General features: G+C 37.5%; 1 long non-coding RNA gene across 2 annotated transcripts in view; it reads right to left on the reverse strand.

Moving 5' to 3' along the window:
- Positions 1 to 640: 640 nt before the first annotated feature.
- LOC140529141 (uncharacterized) overlaps positions 641 to 18978 on the reverse strand; it is a 32825-nt gene continuing 14487 nt past the window's right edge. The window contains exons 3-4 of one of the 2 annotated variants that reach the window (XR_011975437.1): positions 17421 to 17591; positions 641 to 6195 (exon numbers count right to left, since the gene is read on the reverse strand). This is a non-coding gene — a long non-coding RNA (uncharacterized lncRNA). Of the gene's footprint in view, positions 6196 to 15080; positions 17592 to 18978 lie in introns of those variants that run through there. The other variant, XR_011975436.1, reaches the window with a different exon arrangement.

Below are 18978 nucleotides of genomic sequence, written 5' to 3' on the forward strand. Positions count from 1 at the left end.
ATAGCAGGCTGGCTTTGGGGTCAGAAAGTCCTGAGTTCAAGTTCTCTGACCTGTGGTGGCTGTGGGAGTCTGGAAAAATCACTTAACCTCTCAGAAGCCCAGGCACCTCTCTGAGATGACAAATTATACAACATGTGTGACTTTGTTGTGGAGGGAATTCCTCATTGGGAGTTCCCGAAAGCAATGAAATAACCAAAAAATAAGCTGAAGGATGGCCACGATGGTAAAGGGTCCTCAAGATCATGGCAGATGAGGATTGATTAGAAGAACTAGGGGCTGGTTAGTTGGAAGAAGAGAAAACTTAGGAAGAATAAAAATTGGAGCTATCCCCAAACGGAATGTAATGTCCCTTAAAAGGAGCTACGTGGCACAGTGGATAGAGAGATTTGTCTTCGAGTTCAAATTCCGCCTCAGACACTTAATAGCTGTGTTACCCTGGGCAAGGCACTTAACCTTGTTTGCCTCAGTTTCCTCATCTGTAAAATGAGCTACAGGAGGAAATGACAAACCACTCCAGTATCTTTGCTAAGGAAACCCCAAATGGGGTCACAGAGTCAGACCCAACTGAAACAACCAAATGACAGCAACAAAAGTAGAATGGGCTACTCTCTCAAGAGGTTGTCCTTCTCCTTTGCTGGGGGTCTTCAAGAGAAGCCTGGATGACCCCTTGTAAGAGAAAAGGTGTAATTTTCTTCAGCACTTTTTGGGGTCTCCTTTAGCAAGGTGTTGACCCACTTTTCGTGCTTTTCTTGCATCTCTCTCATTTCTCTTCCCAGTTTTTCCTCCACCTCTCTCACTTGATTTTCAAAATCCTTTTTGAGCTCTTCCATGGCCTGAGCCCATTGAATATATATTTTGGATGTTTGGAATACAGAAGCCTTGAATTCTATGTCTTTCCCTGATGGTAAGCATTGTTCTTCCTCATCCAAAAAGATGGGAGGAGATATCTCTTCACCAAGAAAGTAACCTTCTATGGTCTAATTTTTTTTCCCTTTTTTGGGCATTTTCCCAACCAGTTACTTGACTTTTGGGTCATTTGTCAAGAGTAGGGGACCTGTAAGATATCAGTTCCTCCAAGGTGGCACAATCAAGTGTGTACTGGTCTAGGTGCAGGGAAGGATTTTTGTGCCCAGAATCTTGGCAGAGTTTCCTCTCCACAGGAACCTGACCTTCAGTTCCACCAAGCTAGCACTGGGGGAGTGGGATTCAGTCAAGCTGTGGGGGCAGGGCCACCATTCAGTGTGAGACAAAGACCAGCTCCATCAGTGCTCCCAGAGGTTTTTACAATCCAGCACTGGTCTCTGGCTGCTGTAGGGGCTGCCTTGAGATCTGCTGCTGCCTGCCCAATGTGGCCTCTGCAAGCCACAGCCTGAGGCTAGAACTATGGGAAGGCCCTTCTCCCTTCCTGGCCAGGTGAAAAAACCCCATCGCTGACCTTTGTCACCAGTGAGTTGAGGGATCTGAGAACCTGCTGCTGCTGGGACTGGGGATTCCATGACTGAAAATTCCTCCCCCAAGGGCTGTTCATGAGCCAGGCCAAGGCTAGGCTGGGCTCCTTGCTCCGCTCTGTGTCCGGTGCAACTGATGTTTCCCATGGGCCTTTCAGGTCACCCTTGGCTGGAAATCTCCTCCACTCTGTTTTCTCCACTTCTACTGCTCCAAAATTTGTTGAGAGTCCTTCTCCAGAGGTATTTTATGGGCTGTGTGGGGAGACCCTGCGTACATGTGTCTTTTTACTCCACCATCTTGGCTCCACCCCCTCCCCCAGATAATGATTTTTTAACTATTATCAAATAGTTTTGGGTTTTAGGAATCCCTAATTTTCAAACTCTAAATTTCTCCCTTTCCTCAGTGGATAGACAGAAGATGGCAGGGAAATTCTATAGATAAGGGACAACATTTCTGATCTTTTCATATGCAATGATGTTGTCACTCAAACTCTGAAAAGCTGTTATTGTTTTTGCTGTTTTTCTGTAAAGCCCTTTCAAACTGCAAATTCACACTAAAAGTGAGACCATGGTGGCACTTTTACATGTCATTGTCTCTCATATTGGCTCCTTACATTTTGAGAATGGAACCACTCCAAATCTTAAAAGGATGTTTTGTTTGTAATCTCTACAATTTTTTAATATGACTACTTACAGAATGAATGGGTTACACTTTTATACAAAGATTAAAGTTAAAATCAGAGTTAAAAATCTAGAGTTAAAAACTCTAGAACCCTAACCAAATTTTATTTCTTGCATTTGAAAACTACATAATACTTCCAATAAAGAGAAGCACTCTTTGTACATCCTCTTAAAAATTGTTTAGTAATAATGCTTAATGTCAAATAGCTGTTGTTTTCCACAAAGGAGATTAGCTGTTGCTCTGGGATAAGTTATGTGTCATATGTGAATGTGAAATTATCAAGATGATCCTAATACTGTGTATATTTGTGGAGACCCACCTATCTGTCCTACAGAATAAACCAAATCTCTTCCAGTACCTGAGGTGAAAATGGCTTCCATTAGATATACAGGAAACTTTGAAACAACCTGAGCAAGAATGTAGAAACATTTTATAGAATAAAAGGCTGCATCATCTTTACCCTACCCAAGGGAGTCCAAATACAGTTGGAAACTTTAGGTGAGTATGTGAAAAGATTTCACCTTAGTCTACTGAGTTCCTTGAGGGTGTATGAATAGGATGTAAATTGGGAAGAACCACACACACACACACACACACACACACGCACACCTGAATACACCCCTCCTTAGGAACAAAAGGTGGCATAAAACATTTATTAATGCTAGGTTAGCCTGGCAGTAAGGTAAGTTGGGATTCAAAATCTGCATTTGACACATATTAGATGAGTGACCACAAGCAAATTACTTAATATTTCTCTCTTTTTGTTGTTCTGCGGGTGTTTTTCAGTCATGCCTGATTATCTGTGTCACCCTTTTGGGATTTTCTTGACAAAAATACTGGAGTGGTTTGTCATTTCCTACTCCAGCTTAGGAAACTGAGGCAATTTGTTCTATTAATACTTTTGTATGATGAAGGGGTGTGTGTGTGTGTGTGTGTGTGTGTGTGTGTGTGTGTGTGTGTTTAATTGCTTCTTATGGAAGAAATAGTTTTCTAGTGCTTTTTTTCTACACTATATATTGAGTATCTTTCTAATTACCATTAGGGGGACATCCTAGAAATGAACCAAACCTAAATTTTAAATGACTTTTTTTTAGGCTTCTGAGAAAGGGTTGTAAAAAAGTCAAAGATAATGAGGAATACCCTGACTCCTTTCTTTGGTGCCCAGAATTCCCTCCAGTCTCCAATGTAAGACTAACTTTGAGTCCCCATCTAGAAGGATCTTAGTGGTAAAGGGACTCCCAACCCCAAGATTCAGCCCGAGCTGTGGTTAAACAAAAAAAGGTAATAAAAAAACTAAGTGAAAATAAGGAGTATATACAATGTGATACAGGGATTAAGAAGAGGAAAAGCTTTACCATGGACTTGGATAGTCAAAGAAGACTTCATAGAAGAGATGGGATGTGAGCTGACCTTTGAAGGTTAGGTAGAAATTCTTTAGGGGGCAGTTTTTCCACATAGGAAAGAATGAAAAAGGCACAAATTAAGAATGTGTAAATTAAATTTAGGTTATAGTTAGAAGATGTCCATAACTGATTTTTTTCCTATAGAAGAGAAATGGAAGATACCTGAAAAGGTGCCTTAGCAACAGATTACAAAGGGCTCCTCAAGTGTCAACTTAAGAAAGTTGTACTTCATTCTATAGGGAAAGAAAGATTAGTTTTCAGGGTACAGATTTTTTTTTAATGTTAATTTAAGAAGATCAAGATGACAGCAGAAGTTTGAAAGAATCTGAGTGGAGAACACAAATTGGAACTTGGAAAAAATACTAATGAAACAAAAATCACTTCTGTTTTTCCAATGAGATGTTTCACATCATCTTCTATTTTTTTCAAACTTTTGGTTTTGTTTTTTAACTGCTTGGTTTATCTCATAGTCATTCATTTCCCTGAACTCAATTCTCTCTTTCAAAGAACTATTTCATTCAGTGTGCCTTTGAACTTTCTCCTCCATTTGGCTAATTCTGCTTTTTAAAGCCTCAGCCTCCTCATTGGCTTTTTGGATCTCTTTCTCCAATCGAGTTAGCCTCTTTTTAAAAGTGTTATTTTCCTCAGCAATTTTTTTGGTTTTCCTTTAGCAAGCTACTAACTCACTTTTCAAGCTCTTCTATTGCCTCAGTCCAATTTAAGTTCACTTTGGAGGCCCTGGAGGCAGGTACCTTGACTTCCTGTGACAGTATGCCTTGTTCTTCCTCATTAAAAATGATGAGAGGAGACACCTGTTCACCAAGAAAGTAACCTTCTATGGTCTTATTTTTTTTTCCTTTTTTGGGGCATTTTCCTAGCCAGTTACTAGACTTCTGAATCCTTTGTCAAGAGGATGATCCTATTGCCCCTGCTCTCCCCAGTACCATGTTCAAGGCTGAGATTTGACTCAGCTGTTCAATTCCCCAGGGCTTTGGGTGTGGGTGGGGCTGTCACTAAGGGCTGAGGTTTAGATCAACTGCTCCCTACTGCCACAGGCTTTAAGTTGAGCTACCTGGACTATGGACCCTTGTTGCTTCCTGGCCACCTTAGCTGCCTGTAGTCTGCTGCTGCTGTTGCTGCCATCACCTGGGGCTACTGACGGAAGAATTCCCCTCTCCCCTGGCTGGGAAAGCACTCCCACACTGACCTTTAGAGCTTTCTTTGTTGCTTGTGGGTTGAGGTATCTGGGACCCTCCCTGATGGGAACTCTGCCCCAGAGGTTTGTTCAGGTTCTGTTCCTCCCAGTGTCTCATGGCCAAGGCTGGGCTCTGCTCTGCTCATTGTCCCATGAGAGAGACCTTTCCTGTTGGCCTTCTAGGTTACCTTTGGCTGGAAACCTCTTTTCCTCTGTTGATTTGTGGCTTCTGATGCTCTAGAATTTGTTGAGAGTCATTTTTTACAGGTATTTTGTGGGCTGAGGGGGAAGTGCTAGAGTATATGCATCTTTCTACTCCACCATCTTGGCTCTGCCCTCACTTCTGTTCTATTATTACAAAGAAGTACAATACATGATAAATATTTCAGTGCCACCTCTGTAATAGGCACTATGCTAAAATGATGGGCAAAGCAACCTGTGGTCCACAAAGTCCAAGTAGATAAACAAAGTAAACCTGCAAATGCTTAGTGGGAAGTAAGATATGTGGCAACACTTCAAAATCAATTGGTTTTTTTTTTCCTTGACTTACTAGGTTTGGGGGATCCCTGTTCATCTAAGGAAGTCCCCACAAGAATATTGTTATTACTATTAAACCATAATTAGCTATGACAGAATACAGTCTGAAAATGTGAATAACTGTTTCAAAAGTTTGAATAAATTCATAGGTGACAGATCCAAAGCAGCCAAGGATATCTGGGACACATCTTTAGCCTTTCAGGTTATAGTCAATGAAGAAAACAGTGTCTTTCCATGACATGCCTCTTAGTATCACTATCAAAGAGAAAAATGTACCGTGAGTCTGAGACTTTCTTTCTTAGTAAAATAAGTGGTGTTTTCTTTTTGGCAACAGATCATTAAGGTATTCTCACAAGCAAGAATATTATTATTTCTCCATATGGCCTCCATACAAAGCTTGAGGGATCACAAAATTAGTTTCTTAGCTTGTTTTAGTAATGGTACAACAAAACTGTGGCAACCAGTGATGGGAGATATAACTACGGTAGAGTCATCAGATCTTTGTCCCAGGGCATTGAAATGAAAAGGAAGCAAAAATATCTTACAATCATTTAGTAGAATAGAAAAAATCCTGACCTTAGCATCAGGACTAGTAATTAACTAAAATTACTAAAATTATATTGGTAATCACATTCTATGTGAAAGCCATTACAGTGACTAATTTCTCATCATATTCACTCGGGTTTAACCTAACCAGTCCTATTATTTTCACACTGTGAATCACTAAGTTGGCTTTTTTTGTCCTTTTTGTGCTTTTTGCTTCCAGTATCAATATTGCAAGTATCAACCATAGGACCCTTATTTATAAGTTATGCATTATCATTGCTATTAAATATCTACTTACAGTCATATTACTCTGCTATTAGAAAAGAAAAAAATAATTATCAGTATTAGCTCCTCATAGATGATACCAATCTGCTTGCTTTTTTCCTACAAAAAACAAAAACAAAAACCAAAAATCAAATCCAGCATCTTGTTAATTTTCCAAGAAGTATTTCATTCAGGCAGTTCATCATTAAAGGTGCTGGCTTATTCAACAAATTCAATTCACCAAAGATTTTTACAATATCTAATATGTGTAAGCATGATAAAAATTAAACATTTTTGGTACCTGGAAAAAGTATACAAAATATCTCCCAGGACAGACAGCATGTACAGCATCCTCAAATCACCTTAAGACAAATTCATGTTAGGGGAAGGCCTCTGAGAGAAATACTATGCCTTCATGAGGGAAAATCGCCTGGGACATCATGAAGGCACCACCACAGAGGCTAACCATAGGGGTGGAATTAAGAAGGGGATAAGCCAGGGAAAAATTCAGTATGGGAGTGAACTTCCAAGTGAGAAACACCACCTTTAGGAATTTCATTTTAACTAATTATTATGTGTTACATGCTAGAATCAGTGGTGTCTATTGGTTAAAGGAGTACAAGTGTTGTCAATACCCTCTAGTTTTCATCATTCTAGAACAAACCTCAGACCCCTCAATCATGAAAAAAGGTTTTATGTGTGAGTATATACACATACATATACCTTACAACATAGGTTTATGCCTTGCTGTAGTAGACACTCTGAAACTAGATTAGTTGGTGCTGTCTTTCACTGGACCCGTATTTAAACTTTCTTTCCTCTTTCTGGTCCTACAATATTTGTGGTCCAATTTCACAACCTTCAAGAATAGAATCTCTTCCATAAGAAAACGAGATAATGGAGGACATTAATAGAAAGGTGAATATGTGGCTTAATTCTATCTGCCTCAATTCCTTCATTTATAAAATGGAGTTTATAATATTACCTAACTCACATGGTTCTTATGAGGATCAGGTGATATAATATTTGTAATGTATTTTCAATTCTTAAAACAGTATATAAATGTTAGCTATTATTTCATTATTATTATTATTATTATTATTATTATTATTATATCCTCCTCAGGGATCATGTATCTTTCATTCAGCTAAATTAGTATTGTTGGTTTACAAAAACCATAATGTAATATATTCTTGTAGGAATACCATTTGATTTGGAGACAGGTCTGGCAGGTTGGCTGTTCCTGAATCACTGCTATGTTGGCAAGGCAAATGACCAGTAATATCTCTGTGAGCTCTAAAGCCTATGTATATTTATTTACTTTGTGCAGTGCTCATCCTAATACCACATGCTAGTGTACACTTAAAAAATGACTTTTAATTATCATGATGACATGGTTTGATTGTTCTTAACTGAATACAGCATTTAGCATTGACATAACTAAAAATCATGATCTGAAAATGATCAATATTTTAGCTGTTTACACTGTGCCCTGCAGCATGTTGTTTTTCTAAGCTGTGAGAAGTTTATAATTTCTATGATGTAACGAGTCAGCTGAGGATAGCCTATTATTACAAGCAGCTCATGGAGCTATAGCATGTTTTCTAATCACTAACACCACTTAAGGAATGGAAGGGAAGTCTTTCCTTTTTTTTTTTTAAAGAATTGTATTGATATCTGAGTTTATATTTTAAGTCTCTCTAGCATGCCTTACAAACATTCATCCCTCCTTCAAAACATTTCAAAATCCAGGTTCAACCTTCCTTGTCATGTTAGGGTTTAGTATTCCAAAGAGCATAGAACTGGAAAAATCCTCAGAAAGCAGTTAATCCCAGGCCTTTGTTTTACAGATGAGAAAAGTGAGGCCCAAGGATGTCATGTGACTTGCCTTAGGTCACATAAATAGGATGCACCAAAGGCAGGACTGGGATCTAGGTCTCTAGGGAATGAATTTTTCCACTTTGCTCTGCTTCCTCTATTCTTTTCACAGAGGGATGGATATTCAAGTGTTGTGACTAGAAGTGTTAACCTCAGTAGTTTCCCTCTCTGGTGGGAAGAAGGAAGAAAATGTGAAAGGCAGACTAACAAAATAAATAGGAGGGAAGCCCAGGAAACATTTACAGACAGTTAAAATGAGGGAGCAGAGTTTAAGCTTTCCAATAAGATGAACCCACTTCTTTCTTATTCCTTTTAACTTTAGATTCTAGATGCAACTCAATTTCTTTCTGTGCCTGTGACTATTTATTTCATCACTGGAGGGAATATTCAAATAAATGGGTCACAAATCCATTTGAGTATTGTATACCTATTTTGTAGCTAGCAAATGAGAAAGTTCCTTTAAGCATCCAAGATAATGCAGTGAGTCAATGATAATCCTAGGTTAAATTTGTATCTAGGACTTTTGCACCAGTAACTCATGACTGACCATTAACTGTTTTCATTTGAATCCAAACAAATAATGTAAGATGTAGTTAACGTGGATGGTTCAGTCCATTAAGTGAGTAGACCAATTCACTAGTTTTATCCCCTCATTTGGAACAAGTAATTAGCCATACTTTCAAATTATTCCAACTTCATCAAAGCCATAATATTTAAAGTTTTTAAATAAAAAGGGAGCAGGAATGGTTAGAATTCTTTCATGTTTAATGCTGAATGTCATTCATGTCCATATCTTGACAGGATTCAGTTATTTAGAATTAATTCTCTTTCTTATCTATATAAATTGTCTATATGTAAATACTTCTAATAAATTAAGTTCAGCAGCAATTTGGCTCAATAGAAAGGTTTTTTTTTTTCTCCTCTTAAGTTAGAAAAGTGAATCTGGTGTCTATTTTTAAAAGTATTTTTCTTTTAGATAGTTGAAAAATATGATTATTGAAAAGTAATCATGGTTTACATTTATATAGAATTTTAAGGTTAACAGTATACTTTCCTTAAAATAGCCCTGTGAGCTAATCTATTCATATGCCAATTTTGGAAATGAGGAACGGGAAGCAGATTGATATGATAGAGATCTAATGTCGATAGTCTAATAACTCATAGTGTCGGTACATTGTCACAAACCCTAACCTTCCAACTTCAAGCACATAGGCCTATTTACTAGATGATGCTGTCTCTAAAACTTCCAGTATCTTTATTCAATAAGGATAATACAAGCTAACACATTGATAATATAGCAGGATATTAAAAACCTTCTAATCTGAATTTAATTCAATGAAAAACACTTATTAAGTACATTCTTTCTGCAAATTACTGTACTAGGCATTAGGATTATGAAATTAGTCTTCACACTCAAGTATCATATTCTACTGGGAAATAATATTATGTGAGAGGTATTGATAATCTTCAGCATATCAACATACATTCCAAAGGAAAAACAAAGAATGTAAAAGGAATAAAATCAAATACGTTAAAATAAATACAATGTGAGCTCATATCAAGGATTCCTCACCCACTCCCACCTCACCTACACTCAAATTTACCTTAAGTAGTCTATAGGCATACTCTAAAGGCAGGCAACTAAAGAACATCAATCAGTTGCTCATCCACAGATTTACTCATTAGTAACTCCCACAAAGACCTAAAAAATGTTGTTACACTCTTCATTTCCTATAGGGCCAATGGCTAATTGGTGATTTCATTGAGAACTGGATCACCAAATCTTCCTTTTTATCCTCATTCACTGCTCTTTTATTATTTGCTACTTTTGATCCTGTCTTCCTAAAACTTCCTAGTATGGGTTGCATCTTGCACTGACTTATATAGGGTCTCAGACAAGATCTCAGTGCCTATTCATCACCTGCAGAATAGCAGAATGCACTTAAGTGAAATCCCAAGCAAAGAGACTCCTTTCACACCTACCATTTCTCTTTATCACTGAATTCTCTGCTTCTATCTGTCATGGGATCAATCAGTACTGTACCATTTGTGCAGTCCTGATCTCATTCTCCGCTCTCAGTATTCTCCTCCACGCACAACTCTGACCTCACACTTGCCTACTCCAATGAGAAATGACCACAGAAGGGTGTTAGACAGAATTCAGTGATCCCCCTGTGTGAGCTAGGAAAATTATTGTCTGACCATCAAGAGCTTATGTGAACTGACTGAAGAATTTTGAATTCAGATTCTCAAAGGAGCATCTCAATGTTGATTTCATAGCTAATTCTTTATTATTATGGCAATTTTTACTCCATAATTAACAACAGTAATGATGACATAATAATTGTGCCTTCCTCAAGTTTGTCTTCCAAGTAGCTCAGAGGTAAAATTTTATTTTCACATCTACCTGTAAGAGCTGGATTAGAACATTCCTGTTTCCCACAAGGATATCTGTACCCCCTGGGAGCAGTGAAGATCACTTTTTATCTGTCACATAGCAAATAATTTGAATTTGACCTTAAAATTAACCAAGAATTATAATGAGAAGCCTTATTTTTTTAACCAAATGGTGAATTAATCATTGATTAAAGTGAGGTCTCTAAATTTAACCCTTGAGCATTTCATGTTTGTATCCTTGTTTCCCAATGATTCTTGTGAAAGAACTTGGCTAGGACCATAGCATGAGAGAAACACAACTAAAATGGAGATCCGAAGGCATCTATTCCAACCTCCTCACTTTATAGACGAGTACATTGAAGTTCAGACAGATTAATTTTGGTCTTAAGGGTAAAAATATAAAGATTTGAATATGAATTCATAGAAACATAGATTCTTAGAATCCCAGAAGTTTTAAGAAGGCTCTTAGGAATGTTGGAAATTCTTTATATATTATTTTAATATATAATACAATACTATTTCCATGATGTCTTATTATCTAAGATATCTAAATTATTGTATAGCTTCATTATACTTAGCAATGTTCCCTCCATAATTAATATAGCAATATTTTTCTTCAAAGTAGTTTGGAAGCAAAATGCTCCTTTTGCCTAACTGTACTTGACGATCAGTCCATAATCTTGAAATAAAAGGTGATATTTAGCATTTTAAAAGTGGTATACACTCTATAATTTTCACACATTACTGTAAGATTTCATTGGACATGGATAAAACTATGTAATTTACTTAATGGGAATTATATTTTAGAGACCAACTACTACTTTTTTTTTTTTTTTTTTACTGAAATATGTGTTTATTTTCATTGGGAATTTTAAAGGGTAAACTGCAACCTCTCTGAACTATTTTGAAATACAATCCTGTCAATAAATCCCTTCTACCCTTATAATTCCTATTTATATATAAACCATCATAAAGTATATAGACAATGAAAATGTTCATTGGACTTGATAATACTACTATCAGACATTCATTATAGAATCCTAACATATGAGAATTCTAGGTTTTAGAGTTAGGGGTCTTAGAGCTACTCTAGTTCAGCCTCCTCATTTTACCAATGAGAAAATTGATGCAAAAAAGATTAAGGGACTTGTCTAATCACAGAGTTAGTTAGTAATAGCACTAGGATGAAAATATAGTTGTCCTGACTCCTCACCCAGTAAGTCCTTGAATAGTTATAAAAGTAGTGAAATTGTTTTCATTAGTGTTTGTGGTCCAATTACTGAAGAATCATTTTGTTGAATGTCCTTAAATGGGAAACAACAATGTTGCAGCTGTAAATTTCAGTTCTACTTCTCAATCTCATACCCTGAATACCATTAAATGCCATCTTGGTTTAAAAATGTTTCAGATGTACAAACGCATATACATATATATGCACAAATATGGATATACATGTATGCAAACATAACATACAAACATATGCATAGGCGTGCATATACACACACACACATAGACACACATACAACTAAAGAGAAGAGGGATATACTACTTCACAGTGCTGGTTGTAATTTCTTAAGTTCTTTCCTATTCCTTTCATTTCAGGATTTTAGAAGATCAAAATTAATTGCATTTCATTACAAAAATAACAGCAGGATTATTTCAACTCTAATTGTATCTACAATTTGAACTCCTTAAATTTGTCATCAATTTTAAAAGAAACTTTGATTAATAAAGCACAAGAGAAAACAAGAGGATAAACTTCCCAATCAGTACAATGGAAGTAATGGAAGATATAATAATGGAAAAATATACATTTTCCATTTACAATCCTGTCTTGCACTTGGACAACAAATTGACAGTCAATTGGCAAAGGCTAAAACTAGTATAAGCATCAAACCTAGGAATCTTGTCTTTGAGTTCCAAATTTCCTCCCTTCTTCCCTCCCCACACACTCCCACTGAGAAGTAAAGCAACTCAAATGCATATGCAGTTATGTAAAACACCTCCATGATAGCCATGTTGTGAAAGACTAACTGTATTTCCCTCCACCCTATTCCACCCCCCCAATTATTCGGTTTTCTCCTTTGACCCTGTCTCTCTTCTAAAGTGTTTGCTTCTGATTACCTCCCTCCCTCAAACTGCCCTCCCTATCTATCATCCCTCTCTCTTATCCTTTTCCCCCCTACTTTCCTGTAGGATAAGATACTCAATAGAGTATGTATGTTATTCCCTCCTTAAACCAAATCCAGTGAGAGGAAGGTTCACTCATTCCTTCTCTCCTCCTCCTTTTTTCCCTCCACTGTAAAACCTTTTCCTTGCCTTTTTTATGTGAGATAATTTACCCCATTTTATCTCTCCCTTTCTGCTTCTACCAATATATTCCTCTCTCACCCCTTAATTTTAGTTTTGTATATCATTCTTTCATATTCAAGCCACCCTGTGCTCTCTATCTATCTATCTATCTATCTATCTATCTATCTATCTATCTATCTATCTATCTGTCTGTCTGTCTGTCTGTCTGTCTGTCTGTCTGTCTGTCTGTCTGTCTATTTATCTATCTGTTTATCTACCTACCTATCTATCTATTTCCTCCAACTACCTTGTACTTCATTGAATGTCAATTTTTTTCGCTGAGCTATTATACTCAGTTTTGCTGAATAAGTGTTTCTTGGTTCTAATCCTAGCTCCTCTGACCTCTAAAATATCATATTTCAAGCCCTCCCAACCCTTAATGTAGAAGGTGCTAGATCTTGTGTTATCCTGATTTTATTTTCACAGTACCAAAATTTCTGGCTGCTTACAATATTTTCTTCTTGACCTGGGAATTCTGGAATTTGGTTACAATATTCCTGGGAGTTTTCCTTTTCAGACCTCTTTCAAGAGGTAATCAGTGGATTCTTTCAATATCTATTTTACTCTCTGACTCTAGAATATCAGTGCAGTTTTCCTTAATAATTTCTTGAAAGATGATATCCAGGTTGTATTTTTTTTATCATGGCATTCAGGTAATCCAATATTTTTTAAATTATTTCTCCTGGATCTATTTTCCAGGTCAGTGGTTTTTCCAATGAGATATTTCACATTGCCTTCTTTATTTTATTCCTTTGGTTCTGTTTTATAATTTCTTGATTTCTCATGAAATCACTAGTTTCCATTTTCTCCATTCTAAATTTGAAGGAATTATTTTCTTCAGTGAGCTTTTGGATCTCCTTTCTCATTTGGCCAGTTCTGCTTTTTAAGGCATTCTTCTCCTCATTGGCTTTTTGGACTTCCTTTGTCATTTGGATTAGTCTATTTTTAAGTATGGGGGGGGAGTTCCTTTAGCAAGCTGTTGACTCAATTATCGTGATTTTCTTGCGTCACTCTCATTTCTCTTCCCAATTTTTCATTTACATCTCTTACTTGATTTTCAAACTCCTCTTTGAACTCCTCCATGATTTGCAACCAATTCATATTCCTTTTGGAGGCTTTTAATGTAGGAGCTTTGACTCTGTTGTCCTCCTCTGATTTTATGCCCTGATCTTCCTTATCACCAAGTAAGATTGTATAGTCTGAGTTCTTTTATAATGTTTACTCATCTTCTCAGCCAAACAATTGACTCTCTAACTCTTTGTCAAAGTAGGATGCTCCTTCCAGTGGGGGTGGGGGTGGAGGCGGGGTATACTGTTCCAGGTTTCAGGCATTTTGTATCAGTCACTCAATCTCTCACTCTCTGTGGACCCAGAGTTCCTGAAGCAGCCTCTGCCACCTCTGCTGCCCAACCTGGGCCAACTGTGTGCTCTTCTTTCACTGAGGTCCCACATAATTTTTCCATTTACCTTTTTGGCATTTGTGAGTTGAGAAATCTCAAAATTGTCATAGCTTTCAATGATTCAGTTCCCTGTGACCTGCTCTGGCCTGTCTGTACCAGTGCAGTCCATGCTAGACTGCACTCCACTCCCTATCTGGTGCAAAAGATCCTTCCTGTCAACTTTCCTGGTTGTCTTGGGATGGGGATTTGTTTCACTCTGTCATTTTGTGGGTTCTGCAGCTCTATAATTTATCTAGTCATTTTTACATATATTTGGAGGGCTTTGGGGGAGAGCTCAGAGAAGTCTCTGCTTTTACTCTGCCATCTTAGCTCTGCCCTTCCCAACTACTACTTTTCACAGACACAGAAAATGGGAAATTAGGCATGAATGGGAGCTGACAGGATCCACTGGAAAAAAAGTCATACTTTAATGCTCAAAGTAAGTACTAAGTATCTAAGTACTTGTGATTAGTAACTGAGAATTACCAAGGGAGACATTCTCAAATGAATAACAGCAAAGATTATTGTCTTATCAGAATGGATTGATATGGAGCCTATTGGCACTTATTAAACCCATTGAACACTACCCATTCTTGGCTACAGATGTAGAGAGTAATGTTAACAACAACAACAACAAAAAAGCCTGGGAAGCATTAAAATAGAAGTTTCTCAAATGGAATGATTCTTTCAGTCTTTGTACTTGTCTCCCCACTGCCAAGAATAGTTTGTAATACATAGTAGCTTGTGACTAATACATGTAGAATTATTAATTGATTGGTTAATAAGAAATTAGAGTCCTCAAGACACAGGTACAATTTTCATCACTTCTGTAAATTGAAGATATGGACATCTTATAAAACAACTGAATTTCTGACCATGGCATAAAATATAGAAATAAGCAATACTTGACAATAATAAATAAATGAAATTTGGAACATAATAAAGACTGATAAAATGTATATTTACCCAAATTATCACAAATCACAAGGCAAAGAGTTTTAAATTAAAAAGAAAAGTGGTACAAGAAACTGCCTTTGAATGTCTGATTTGCAAAAATGAGAATACAAAGAGATAGCTACAAAGAAGAAAAAATAACCATAGAGAGGACAAGCAATTCACAGGAGAAAAAAAATAATCTGGGGGAAGAGCCAAGATGGTGGAGTATAAGGACCAACCTGCTCTAGCTCTATTCCCATAGTCCATAAAATATCTGCGAAAAATGACTCTAAACAATTCTAGAACAGTAGAAACCTCAAAACAACAGAGTGAAAGAGATTTTCAGCCCAAGGCAACCTGGAAGGCTGACAGGAAAGGTCTATCACACAGGTCTCAGAGCAGAGCCACATGTCCCAGGAGCATGTTTCAGGGCATGGAATCCCATGTAGCAGCTACAGTTCCCAGATTTCTCAACCCACAAATGCCAAAGACAGCTTCAAAGATCAATGAGAAAGCTCTTTTAACTAGGTGAGAAGGGAGCAGGGACCAGCCTCAATCACAATCCCAGGGAGGCAGCAGGTATTGTGCCAACAGTAACAGAGCCAATTTTTGGAACCCTCAGCCTAAAGACCCTGGGGGAATCAAGCAGGTGATCTGGGTCTCAGCCTTGAGTGGCAGCCCTAGGGGGAGGAAGAGCACTGGTGTGGTGGAGTTGGTGGAGGCTCTGGAAAGGGAATTCTACTCATAAATCCTAGGAAGAAAAACTTGTGGTTGCTTCCAGATGAGAGCACAGACCATGAGAGGAGCAAACTCCTCTCCCTTGGTTGTGCCATCTTGGAGGAACTGAGAACTTACAGGTCCCTAAAGTATACCCTTCACTTGACAAAGGACTCAAAAGTGAGGTAACAGATTGGGAAAATGCCCCAAAAAGGCAAAAAAGACGATAGAAGGTTACTTTTTTGGTGAACAGGTATTTTCTTCCATCCTTTCAGATGACGAAGAACAAAAAATAGAATCAGAAGGCAGAAAAGTCAAGGCTTTTGCATCCAAAATTTCCAAAATAAATATGCAATGATCTCAGACCATGGAAGAGTTCAAAAAGGATTTTGAAAATCAAGTAAGAGAGGTGGAGAAAAAATTGAGAAAAGAAACGAGTGATGCAATAAAATCATGAAAAGTGAATCAACAACTTCAATTTATTACACCTCTAGTTCTAGAATATCAGGGCAGTTTTCCTTGATAATTTCATGAAAGATGATGTCTAGGCTTTTTTTTTTTTGATCATGGATTTCAGGAAAATTGTCTATCCTGGTTGGATCTATTTTCCAGATCAGTTCCTTTTTAACGAGATATTTCACATTATCTTCTATTTTTTTCTTTCTTTTGGTTTTGTTTTGTAATTTCTTGGGTTCTCATAAAGTCATTAGCTTCCATCTGCTCTATTCTAATTTTTAAAGAACTATCTTCTTCAGTGAGCCTTTGAACGTCCTTTTCCATTTGGCTAATTCTGCTTTTTTAAGCATTCTTCTCCTCATTGGCTTTCTGGGCTTCTTTTGTCAATTGAGTTAGTCTATTTTTAAAGGCGTAAATTTCTTCAGCATTTTTTGGGTCTCCTTTAGCATTCTGTTGAGTTGCTTTTCATGATTTTATTGCATCACTCTCATTTCTTTTCCCAATTTTTCCTTCATCTCTCTTCCTTGATTTTCAAAATCCTTTTTGAGCTCTTCCATGGCCTGAGACCGTTGCATATTTATTTTGGAGGTTTTGCATGCAGGAGCCTTGACTTCCTCTGATGATATGCGTTGTTCTTCCTCATCCAAAAGGATGGAAGAAAATACTGTTCACCAAGAAAGTAACCTTCTATAGTCTTATTTTTGTCCCTTTTGTGGGCATTTTCCCAGTTAGTTACTTGACTTTTGAGACCTTTGTCAACAGGAGAGTATGGTTTGGGGACTTGTAAGTTCTCAGTTCCTCCAAGGTGGCACAGTCAAAGGTGAAGTGTTTATTCCTCTCCTGGCCTGCACACTGGTCTGGGAGCAACCAAAAACTTTTCTGTCCAGAATCTGCAATTGAATTCTCTCACCACAATCACCTCAGCCAGTGCTCTTCTTCACCCCTGGATGGAGCTCAGGGCTGAGAATCAGATCAGTTGCTCAATTCCCCCAGAGGCTTTAGGCTGAGGTCTCCTAGGGCTTCTACTCAGGGCTGAATTTGGATCAACCCTTCAATTCCCCCAGGGGTTCTAAGTGGAGGGGTCTGAAAATGACAGCTGCCATTGCAGTGCGTGCTGTTTGAGGACCAGACCATGCTCCCCTCTCCTGGGTGGAACAGCCCTCCCACTGACCTTTGAAGCTGTCTGTGGCATTTGTGGGTTAAGGAATGTGGGAATTGCTGCCAGTGGTACCCTGAATCCTGTTCTGAGTCCTGTCCCTGATGCTCCGTTCTGGTCTTCACTTCACAAGTTGGTCTGGTCTGTGCTCCACTCACTGGTCTAGTCTGTGTATCACTTTATTTTCTAGAAAAAAAAAGATAAGAAATTAAGTTAAGATTTTTGACATTGGCACATTTCTAAGGTATAAATGCTCATGCTGAAATTTTTACAATGCAGTTTTCAAGAACCTTTTCATGTTGGCTCCTGCAAAAACCATTCCCCCAACTAATATAATCTTTGTTTTCCTTCATGACATAACTCAATTATCTGTAAAGGTGGGGGTCAATTAGACTCAATCAGTCAATGTCCCCAATTAAAATAATCCTAGTCCATAGGACTACCTTCAGACCCTGAGAGAAGCTGTAGTGGCTGGGGATGTGACTATAAATGAGAATGGCACTTGGGAGAATGACCCCAGAGACTAAATCTGCAGTACACATCACCTAGAACATGAAACTTTTATTTATTCCCCCCAAATGCTGGTGTCTTCCTACCTAACCACCTCATACGTACATTGTATGCATTGTACTTTTACTTGTATGTATTGTACTTTTTATTTCCCAATAGATTTCATGTTCCTTGAGAGGAGAGGCTTTTTCAGGTCCTTATGTTTGTGTCTCCAGTGCCTGTCACTTAGCAGGCAATTAAGAAATAAGTACTGAGTGATCCTGACCATTAAAGAACAACTGAAGAATTTGTGAGAACTAGAAGATAACCACTCCTTATTAGAATTAATAACAGATAATGAGAGATAATTTGGTTGTACTATGAAATGTACATTAGAATTGAGGAAAGTAGAATTTTAAGAACTCAAAGAAATGAGAGGTAGCATCTCTTGGTCAAAAATTCTAGGCAACTATTTGGTAGAGAATAGTGAGCATTGGACTTCAAGTCATGAAGGCCTCAATTCAATTCCTATGTTAGAAATTGACTAAATATCAACTTTGGCAATTACTTAGCCTCAATGTCTTCATCTGTAATATTGGAATAATATTAGCATCCATTTCACAGGGTTCTGCCATGGCTGAACTGATAAATCAAGTTTTTTTGAAACGTTAAAGTGACACACAAATGTGAGCAATTGTTGCTGTTGTTGTTATACTCAAAGGGGAAGTTAACCAGAGAGGAAAAGGAAGTTCTCAAGAATAAAATTTCAAAGAAACAAACACATTTTCACAGAAGGAAAAAAAATGGTTAGTTCTCTGTGTAGAGATAAATGTACATGTACAGTACCCTCTAATCAATTTGGATTTCAAAAAGATGTGACTATAAGATGGAAGTCAAAAGAAGTAATAGAAGTGTAAAAAAGCTCAACTTGAGTTGAAAATGGATAGGCTGCAACATTAAAAAACTGGAAGGCATGGAACATGATATTATGGAAAGTAAAGGAAGTAGGACTATAATCAAGAATCAATTACACACAAAGTTAAGTATAATTCATGAAGGGAAAAAATAGCCATTCAATGAAAAT

Source organism: Notamacropus eugenii, chromosome 2 (assembly GCF_028372415.1).
Source record: "Notamacropus eugenii isolate mMacEug1 chromosome 2, mMacEug1.pri_v2, whole genome shotgun sequence".
NCBI classification, from domain to species: Eukaryota; Metazoa; Chordata; class Mammalia; order Diprotodontia; family Macropodidae; genus Notamacropus; species Notamacropus eugenii.